General features: G+C 46.7%; 1 pseudogene; it reads right to left on the reverse strand.

Moving 5' to 3' along the window:
• Window positions 1–7,529: 7,529 nt before the first annotated feature.
• LOC119299709 lies at window positions 7,530–8,827 on the reverse strand (annotated as a pseudogene).
• Window positions 8,828–10,503: the final 1,676 nt, after the last annotated feature.

A 10,503-nucleotide genomic window follows, 5' to 3' on the forward strand; every position in this document is an offset into this window, starting at 1 on the left:
CTGCACCTTCCCCCGGCCCGCTCCACCGCCGCCGACGACACCCGCACCCTCCCCCACTTTTTGAAGATATTTTTAAATAAAAAATTTGATGATATTTTCAAATAACAAATTTGATGATATCTTCAAATAACAAATTTGATGATATTTTCAATTAAAAATAAAAAAACAAATTTGATGATATTTTCAAAAAAAATTGATGATATTTGATGATATCTTCTGTTCTAGTCCTCATGAAAATAACAAATTTGATAAAAACAAATTATTAGATGCAACAAGAAATAATGAAAAAAAATGTTACTAATGGCGCACCAGAGGAGGGTGCGCCATTGCTGTCAGAAAAAAAGTTACTAATGGCGCACCAGAGGAGGGTGCGCCATTGCTATCAGAAAAAAAACTACTAATGGCGCACCAGAGGGTGGTGCGCCATTACTGTCGTCATACTTATGGCGCACTATGGGGAGGTGTGCCATTGCTAACCCTCCCCCACTCCACCTATTCCCCTCTGGCCTCTCTCCTTCCCTCGCCAGATCCCCCACTCGACCTAACCTCGCCGCAGCCGCGCGCCCACGCGCCCCCGCCGCCTCCCTCTCCCCTTCGCCGCCTCCCCCCCGAGCACCGCCTCCCTCGCCTCGGAGCTGCCCCACGTCCACCAGGAGAGGAGGCCCCACGTCCACCAGGAGAGGAGGCCCGCGACCTCCCCGCCGTCTATCCCCGCCTCCCCCAAGCTCGCCGTCTCCATCCTCCGTCATCTCCGCTCCAGCCACCACCTCATCGTGGTAAGGTAACCCTCCTCCCTCTGCCTCTCTTCTCCTCACTTCCTCCTCTCCTCCCTCCCGGTCATGCCCTCTTCTTCTCTCTTTTGCTAGGTTTAGGTCAAATCCCTCTCGAATTTAGGTCAAATTAGGTTCAAAAAATTGGTGGAGTAGTGCCTAGCAAACATGAATAATTAGTACTCCATGTGCATTAGGTACACCTAATGTATTGGGTATGAACCCTAACCACTTCCCTCTCCTTTTTCTTTTTTCTGCAGTTTATGTTTGGTAGTAGACCATATCAGTAGCTGCAGTTCATGTTTGTCCATTTTTTGGTTGCTTTTTTAAAAAAACTGAGGAAAATAGATGAGTATATGTAGTGTTCTTTTTATGTGTTCATTTTCTATCTTTTTGAAATAGGTTCATTGTAGTTGTTGTAATTCTAGCAGGGTTTTTTGTTGACAGTACAGTTCATGGAAATTTGTTGTAGTAATTTGTACCCTGCATCGTGCCTGTTTGTTGCTGCTGCTTGGTACTAAGTACTTGCCATGAGACTATTTAGGTTGCATGTGTTTTGTGCTGAGTTGCTTGCTTGCTCTCTTGCTGCAATCTTTCATCCATAGTAGCAGTAAGCAATTCGGTTAGCCGAGAGATTAGCTTCAATTCTGAAATTAACCAATTCAACTAGCCGCTGATTTTTGCCAAAGTCAATCGCTGTTCAACCATCAGATTTCCCACCCATACAGTTAAAAGTTTGAAGTATGATCACATTCAGCTATGAACCACATATAGCTCACATAAAACTGTCGCTTGCTAGAACAAACTCAGTGATGTGCCTAGAAGCCCCACATAACTAATTCCTTTTTCTCTTGGCTCATTGGTGAAAAGATTAGTCTTATGCTAGAAAGTGTATTGATTTTTCAGTTTTGATGTTGCAAAAAATGGCATTGCTCTCTGTATGCTAGCTCAAAGTTTGGGTGGTACTGTTATGTGTGATGTTTAGCAATCCCATAATGAAAAACTGGACAGGTTAATGTCCATGTAATTTTCACCCTTTCTAGCTATGTGCCTTCGGGATATGCAGTTTATGCATGAGAAGATGAGACCTATTATTTTCTCAGTGGTAGTTATGCACATTTAATCATGGCTTTATGAGTGAATTGCAGTATAATGTCTTGAAACTCGATATCTCAAACATTTGACTAGTTTTCCATGCTTGATGTGTTGTATCTTGAGGCTCATCTTTATTACATATCAGAACTTGCAGACAAATCTGTGAAAGACTTGTAAAGTTGCTGGGTTTTGTCTCCGACCATTGTGTCGTGATGAATTTGCAGGTACCCCGAGAGGCCCTTGAGTTTGCCGGAATGTCGATTAACTTCCGTTCCGGCAAATTCGGGTACTCCATATGTCCTATTTTCAGCAAAGGTCATGCTGAAATTTTCCGTGAATTTTAGCATGACTTTGCTAAAAATAGGACATATGGGGTACTTGCGACTAATGTTGATTATCTTCTGCTCAAAATTTATGCTGCTATAATGTTGTAAGGGTACTAATTGGTCTCTTCTGCTGCTTATCAGAGATGGGGGGAAGCAGCCACCGCCGCTCTGCCTCACCGGAGTACGAGTTGGATGCTTTCGAGTTCTTCACTATCATACTTTCTTCTTCAGTATCAGCCACGAGGCAGGTATATAAAACGAGAGATCTCCCCTTCACCCATCTCATTATGATAAGTCTGTTGTTTTCTACATCACTCCTTGTCCCAAATTGCAGAGGCTGCCTGACGCTTTTATGAAGATGCTGGGTGAAGATCCGCCAGATAATGTGAAGCTCCGACAGGCTGGCAGCGGGGTTCGCAGGCTGTGGGACATGGATTTGGTGATCGAGGAGGGCCACATGTACCTGTGCCGTGGCTGGGAGAAGTTCTACAGTGCCTACGACCTGCGGACCGGGTACTTTCTTCTCTTGAGGTACGATGATGACGCCACAATGCTCATCGTGAAGGTTTTCAACAAGACTATGTGCCGCATGCGCTACGCTAAAGACGAAGATGCCAGTGCGTTCTGCCTCTTCTTATTCCTTCATATTTGGCTTTGTCTCACATCGATTTTTAATGGTCATTGTTGTATTTGGACACGCAATGGGAGCAGCAGCAGCGACACTGGCTATAGCCAAAGCAGCAACGATTATGGCTGTAGCAAAAGCAACAGTGATTCTGGCCTTAGCGAAAGCAACAGCGATTCTGGCAGCAGCGAAGACAACAAGAAGGATGATCCGGACTGGAGTGGGAGAGAAGAGGAGCAGAGTGGGGATGAGGAGCTGCAGGATGACGATGGGCATCAGGCTGAGGATGACCTAGCGCTGGTGGTGGCTGACCAAGGGCAAGAGATGGTGGTGGCTGACCAGGTGCAAGAGATGGTGGTGGCTGACCATGGGCAAGAGATGGTGGTGGCTGACCATGGGCAAGAGATGGTGGTGGCTGACCATGGGCAAGAGATGGTGGTGGCTGGCCATGGGCAAGAGATGGTGGTGGCTGAGGGTGGCCTCGCGATGGTAGTGGTGTCTGACAATTACCACGCACCTGTGGTGGCGCCAGCGATCCCACAGCTGGGCGACATGACCACGCCAATTATGGTAGAAGACTACATCCCACAGCTGCCTCCACTGCCTCCACCGCCTCGCCGTTCTTGGCGCATCAGGCTGAGGAAGGAGAAGGAGAAGAACAATGAGAACTGAACTATGTCAGGTATGTCACATCTCCAAAATGATATATATATATATATATATATATATATATATATGTATATATATATATATACTTAGTTATCTATTTATCTCTAATATGCTTAGTTTCCTATAGGTTAGCTCCAAAATTACTTATGTTAGCACAAAATGATCAAGTTTACATAATAAGCTTATAGTCTTCTTCTTATTCTTCTTCTTATCCAAAATGACATAGGTTAGCTTCATTTTACCTAAGTTGGCTCTAATATGCTAACTTAGAGCTTATATGCTTAGTTTCCTATAGGTTAGCTCCAAAATTACTTATGTTAGCACAAAATGATCAAGTTTACATAATAAGCTTATAGTCTTCTTCTTATTCTTCTTCTTATCCAAAATGACATAGGTTAGCTTCATTTTACTTAAGTTGGCTCTAATATGCTAACTTAGAGCTTATATGCTTAGTTTCCTATAGGTTAGCTCCAAAATTACTTATGTTAGCACAAAATGATCAAGTTTACATAATAAGCTTATAGTCTTCTTCTTATTCTTCTTCTAGTCTTCTTCTTCTTCTCTTCTTCTTCTTCTTCTAACTTCTTGTTTATCATTTTGTAGATTTGATTTAATTCACGGAAGCTTGCATGGATGGAGTGCTTCTTTTCCATTTGTGTTTTTATTTTGTATCAATGTGAAACTTTTGTGAATTGATGGATAACGGTGTTGAATGAACATTGTGAAACTTTTGTAATATGTAACGATAGAACTATGTGTTGGCTATGTATGTATATAACTATATATGATGAAACTTGTGTGTTGGATATGATCTGGTGGACGCAGGTAACATCGTTACATATGGCCCCCTGTATGTAAGCTAAGCAGATCTGTGTTGTATGTTATCTCTAATATTTTTTAACCTGTGAAAATATCAGAAATGAAAAAAAAATCCCTAATGTTCGTACTAGTGGCGCACCACACAAGACACTAATGGCACACTGTTATAATCACACTAATGGCGCATCACCCAACAGTGCGCCATTAGTATGCCAAAGCACATGGTTAAATATGGCCCCCTCTGAGGCATACTAATGGCGCATGGTGTTCTATACTAATGGCGCACTGCTTGGTGCGCCATTAGTATACCAGATACTAATGGCGCACCGGTGGTGCGTCATTAGTAAGAAATACTAGTGGCGTGATACTAATGGCGCACTAGCAGTGCGCCATTAGTGGACAAAACTGGTGCACCATTAGTCTAGTAGTGACACATTCGACGCCTTTTACCTCCTCGCTCGGGTGTTTTGGTGTGGCTGCGAGTTCATCGCTTTCACCACCCACAACATGTTCATGGAGTACACCAACATCTTCCCCACCGTGTCATGCATGCACACTCTTTTATACCCCATCGACAACGCCCCGGAGGAGCAGTGAAGGGCGCCCGGAGGAGGAGCGAGATGGAGAAGGCGGCATCTAGGGTTCTCCCTCTATCTATTTTTCTTTTTTTGAGTCTATGTTATGTTAAGTTGTAATTGAACTATGTTGGAGATGCTATGGGCTTGTTGGCCCTTTTATCAAGTTCTATTATTAAGTTCTCTATCTATTCTATTATGAAGTTCTTCCTAGCTTCAACTAGGGAACCCTTTCAACTATGTGATCGTGTTATGGGCTTGTTGGCCCTATCTACATGTTTGTTGATTGTTTTCTTAAAGAGCTCGCTTTGTTAGTAACCACCTAGTTCATGCAGCCACAACGAACCCTTTTTTTTTACACAAGCCACAAATATGTAGCCATCTAGCTAGTGCATGCAGCCACAACATATTTGTTCAATTTATTTATCGTAGCAAAACGGGTGCAGATGGGAGTGGATCGAAAAGGCTGTAATTGATCGTAAAAAACGATGCTATAAATCGAGGAGACAAGCGTGCGAGAAGAGAGGAACCAGCGGCAGCGCCCGTCGCTGCATCCTTGGCGGCTGGCGTGCATGAAAGCGGCTCAGTAAGTGTATCGTGGCGGCACGCATCCGCGCATGCGGGCTCGGTCGGCGCATGTGGCGGCGCGCATCGACGCATGCAGGCAACCTTGTTGGGTGCATGCATAGCAGGCTTCTGTCGTGGCGGCGCACGCATGCGTTTAATGCAAGGGACGACCCAACAGTCGAACAGCTACGCCGCCCAACGCTGCCCCACTCGTCAGAGTTAACGGTCAAAGCACTGACCCCAACGGTGACGTCCGTTGTGACCTCTTCTAAGGGTTTCAGGCAAGGGAGTGAGAAAAACTAAGCAAAAGTTAAGAGCGTGGGGATGAATAAATAGAGACAAGGAACCAAGGGCACAGGTGTAAAAAAAAAAACTCTCTTTATTTAGATACCTCATGTGCAGCTCGCTCCTGATGGTGCTACTTAATTTTCTTGGGCCTGAATTTATGTAACATGTCTTATGCATGAACAAAAGGTTTATGTTCTCGTATTCCTATTTTGTTCGTCATCATTCTTCAATATTTGGTTGTGATTATCCAAGGTCTCCGGCCTTCTTCTCTACCTAATATTAAAAGAAGGATTGTTTTTTCACCTTTTTCGTCAAAAAAAGCTTAGTACGTTTTTCCTTTTTTGATGTGGGGAACAAAGCTTCGTACGTTGTCCGCTCCCGTCGATCTGTTCGTCCGTTGCTCGCCTGGGCCGAGTCAGCTTCTGGCCCACAGTGAAAAAATCTTATGGCCCGCCAAAAGCCAGAGCGCAGGATGTGATCTTAAAAGGCCGGCCCATTTAGTGGCACCATACGAGCCGAAAATCCCTCAAAAAATAAATGTGCTCTCAATGGATTCGAACTAGCAATCCCTCGAAGGAGAGACATTGTCCCTTACAACTTGAGTTGCAGCCTGTGAGTGATTAATATGCAGAGCGAACATATGCAGCGGCAGATTTTAAAAAATCAAAAAATTCAACCATTTGTTGTAAAAATGTAAACATTTTTTCTAAAATGTAAACATGTTTTCTTAACAAAAATGCGATGAATGTTTGAAATAGTGAACATGTTTTTAAATTCAAAATAATAATAATAAATGATAATAGTTTTTTAAAAAAGTGATGAAAATTGAAAACACGATTTTTTTTTCTAAAGATGAACCATATTCGAAAAAGTTAATAAATTTTAAAAATGAATAATTTTCTAAAACGTGAATTCTTTTTGAAAAACTGTACACAATTTTGAAAACACGAACAATTCTTGAAAACATGAACAAAAAATTGTGATCAAATTTTTATTCCCGAACAGTTTTTCTTCAACTATGAACAATTTTTAGAAAAGTGAAATTATTGTATGGTGAACAAAATTTCTAATAAATTTCCCCCGACTCGCCCGGTTTGTTTAAGGAGTCCAAGGGAGGGATCGATCTGTTGCTAGCTGCTTACCTATTTCTTCTTAGCCCTAAAAAGACCTATTTCTTCTGGTTCACCCGGTTGGTCATTAGGTCCTTTATCATTTGACAAAGTTGACCATACATAAATGTTGCTTCCCCATTGACACGCTGAGGTAGGCTGTTGCTCGCATGTTAGTAATTCATTATGATTGTCAATATTTTTATTGATCAAAACTTTGGGCGATAATGGCGGATTACGAGATGTGAAGGAATGGAAGGACCAAGGGATCTTGGCTGGCAGGGATGTCGGCCCAGCTATTGTACATCGAGGAGGACCGAAGAAACAAGTAGATGTGGAGATGGAGGCTCGAGAGCAAGATCAGATGCGGAGGAGATGCAAGTGGCGGAGGTGGAGGCGAAGGTGGGAGGGTCTGAGACCTTTTGGATGGCCCAAGAGGAAGAGGAGGAAGAAAGGCTGCGGGAGGAAGAAGAATGAGAAAGAGGGAGCAAGGCAATGAGGATGTTTTACCCCCATTATTCTAACACATATTGTTCGATCTTACCATCACCACTGCCTCCTCCTATCTGTCCATAAGTCTACTCTTTCTTAGGACCACATCGCCGACTACTCTGTCCACCAGTTTCATATTCGGAGACAAATGGGCATGCAAGGATTTGTTTCTCCCGTTGCAACGCACGGGTATTTTTGCTAGTATCCACAAAACCAACACAATCATGTCATCATGAGCGGAAACCCACTACTTTACAAAATGTTGCAAAATGCACCGCACTGAGAAATGGCAAAAAAAAACACTGACAGAGGGAGGTAAATGGTTTGATGACATCAGGCTGAGTTGGAAGAAAAAATGTCTACGTGGCACTTGATTTGGTCTTCTTCTTCTTCCTCATCACCCTCACTCCTTGGCATTTCATCAAACACCACATGAGCAGCCCCTCCACCTCGGATACCAGCCCCTTGGCGCAACCCGGGACCGGCCCAGCGCGTGGTGTACGCCGGCGCGCGCACGGACGCCCACCCAGCCGCGTCGAGCCGGGCGAGGAAGTCGTGGAGGACGCTTGGCGGAGAGATCTCATGCGCATGTACCGCTGTGTGGCGTACATCCTCGAGTCGCGTCGAGCAGCTGCTCCGGCGCTGGTGGATGAGGCCGGACAGCCCCACCTGCACCCGGCGAAGGCATGCGGGCGCCTTAGCCAGCGCAGACTGGCGGCTGGGTCATGCAGAGTACGGCCGCGTCACCACCGGCAGGACGGGCGGCTCGCGGAGGCCGTCGACGTCGGGGACGGGGCAGAGCACGGGCCGCCGCGGATCCGCGCCTCCCTTGGTCCTCCACGCCCGATAAGAGGAGGGCGCCCATGGTGTTGTCATCGCCGGGCGGGGCGGAGGCGAGCCTGGCCTGCGGGCTTCGGTGGTCCTCCTAGCAGCACGCCGCGCATCACCGGCAGCCCTACAGCACCCTGAACTAGTGAACTCCCGCCTTGAGCAGCGGCTTCTCCATCCTCCCGCCGCCGGCCACCTGCCCCACCATCGCCCTGCAGCTAGCCGCTCTGCACCACCTTCTTCGCCGTTGTCGGAGTTGTGGCTGACGACGATGGCGTAGTCGCCCGAGGCGCGGGCGAGGGCACCGCGGTCGCCGACGTGCTGCTCGACGTCCCAGGCGATGGCGCCCTCAGGCAGCGAGGCGAGCGGGAACACGTTGCCGATGCCGACAACAGCGCGACGGCAGCAGTGGACGGACTGGCCCGTGTACATGCCCTCGGCAGCCACGAAGAGCTCCTTCCGGTGCTTGTAGCGGACGGGTCGCGGAAGTCGACGTGGGCCAGCGGAGCGCCACGGGCCACGGCCGGAGTCGCGCACGATGTCCGCAATCACGCCCTTGAGGTACCCGGCCGTTCCGCTCGCCGTCGCCGTAGTCCAGCGCCCGGAACTGCGTCGGGCCCTTGCGGTGGTGCGTGTGCGACTTGAACACCGAGCCCGCGGTCATGGGACGAAAGTGATGGTGAACACTTAGCTTCATGTCAGTGTTTTTTTTTGCCAGTGTCAGTCTTCCGTCGCGGTGCATTCTGTCACATTTTGTAAAGTGATGGTTTTCCTTAATTATGACACCAAGGATAGAAATCTGGCTTCTGTGTTGCTGCCTCTCATGCAACCCACTCCTGATGATGCTACTTTGAGAATATATAATTTTGTTGGGCCCTGAATTTATGTAACACATCTTATGTATGAACAAGGTTTATGTTCTCGTATTCTTATTTTGTTCGTCATCATTTTTCAATGTTTGGTTGTGGTTATCCAAGATGTCCAGCCTTCTTATATACCACAACGATATGCATTCCTTTGATCGTTTTTCTCTCGTCCCTACCAGCTGGAACCCTAGCCGCCGCCAATAGAGGCCATCTTTCAGCGCAGTCCTCCGTCGACTCCCCTCCGCCGGCGACCTCGGTCGTCGGTGGTGAGGGGGGTCGCCAGATCCACGCGCATTGACCGTTTTTCCTTCCTTGTGGTCTAAGTTTTGAGGTTGTCTATCGTCTTGGCTTCAGCGACGACGATGACGGCTCTGAATAAAGATTCTTCGGATCCTTCTTAATGAAGTCATCGGTCTTATGGTTGGAAAATGATTTGAAAACCAGAATGTTCAAGGGGCAATTTGGTTGACGTCCTGGTTCTGACGCGCCTGGCCTGCAGCCTGTCTGAAAATTTTCTGGAGGGTGTTTGGTTGCTATCCACAGGAGCCCAAGCTAGCCTGGCCTGCAACTCTGACATCATGTTTAGCCTGGCTCGTAACTCAGCCATCTTGCTTAGCCTGAGTCAGGCATGAGAAATAGGTGGCCTGGGCATATGCCTGGTGGCTAATCTTGCTCTAGTCTGCTACCTTTTTCAGTGGGCCAGGTCTCAAGTGAATACTCTATTCCAATAAGCCTTTTCAGGCCAGGCATGCATCCAAACACGTTATGCCTGACCAGACACATATTTTCTAATTCTCAGGCTGTGGCCAGGCATCGCTTTTTGTCAGGCATGGGAGCCAGGGTGCTAACCAAACAGCCCTCAAGTAAGGATGGCGTGGTGACGGTGACATCTTTATGATGGACCTGTGTCCTCGGGCTTTACCGTTGCGCCGGTGTTTGCTTCAGCATCGGCACGAAGCTTTAAAGGTAGTCCAGGAGCATATGCAGATTGTGGTATGCATCGACTACATTCGGAAGACGGAACATGTGTTGGTTTCGTGGTTCGTGGATGGCAGATATGGTTTCCTATTTCGGCGTTTTAGTCATGGTGGGGTGTCAGATTTGAAGTTTGATGGCGTGTCCGGGGTGTTCCCAGTCTGATTCGTTCAACGGCAATGGCTTCATTTTTGGTTAGCCACCTTGGAGGTCCGTAAATTTGCATATCAGCGATGGAGCCGCGTCGAGATTGGGTGAGGAAGTGATCCATCATTCTTTTCTTCAATGGTTGTTGTGGTGATGCCAGAGGCAGGTGATGAGCGTTGGTGTACCTCAGAGATGTACTGCTATCTTTTTAATTTTGTCATGTCGGTCCTTACGTGACTTGTACTTTATTCTTTATGATATGTATGAATGAGACACGGTCAGCGTACTTTGTTTTCTTCATTGTTCGCACATGTGTCGTTACCTAAGAGCATCTCCAGCCGCGCCCCCAACA

This window comes from Triticum dicoccoides, chromosome 5A (assembly GCF_002162155.2).
Source record: "Triticum dicoccoides isolate Atlit2015 ecotype Zavitan chromosome 5A, WEW_v2.0, whole genome shotgun sequence".
Taxonomy (NCBI): Eukaryota; Viridiplantae; Streptophyta; class Magnoliopsida; order Poales; family Poaceae; genus Triticum; species Triticum dicoccoides.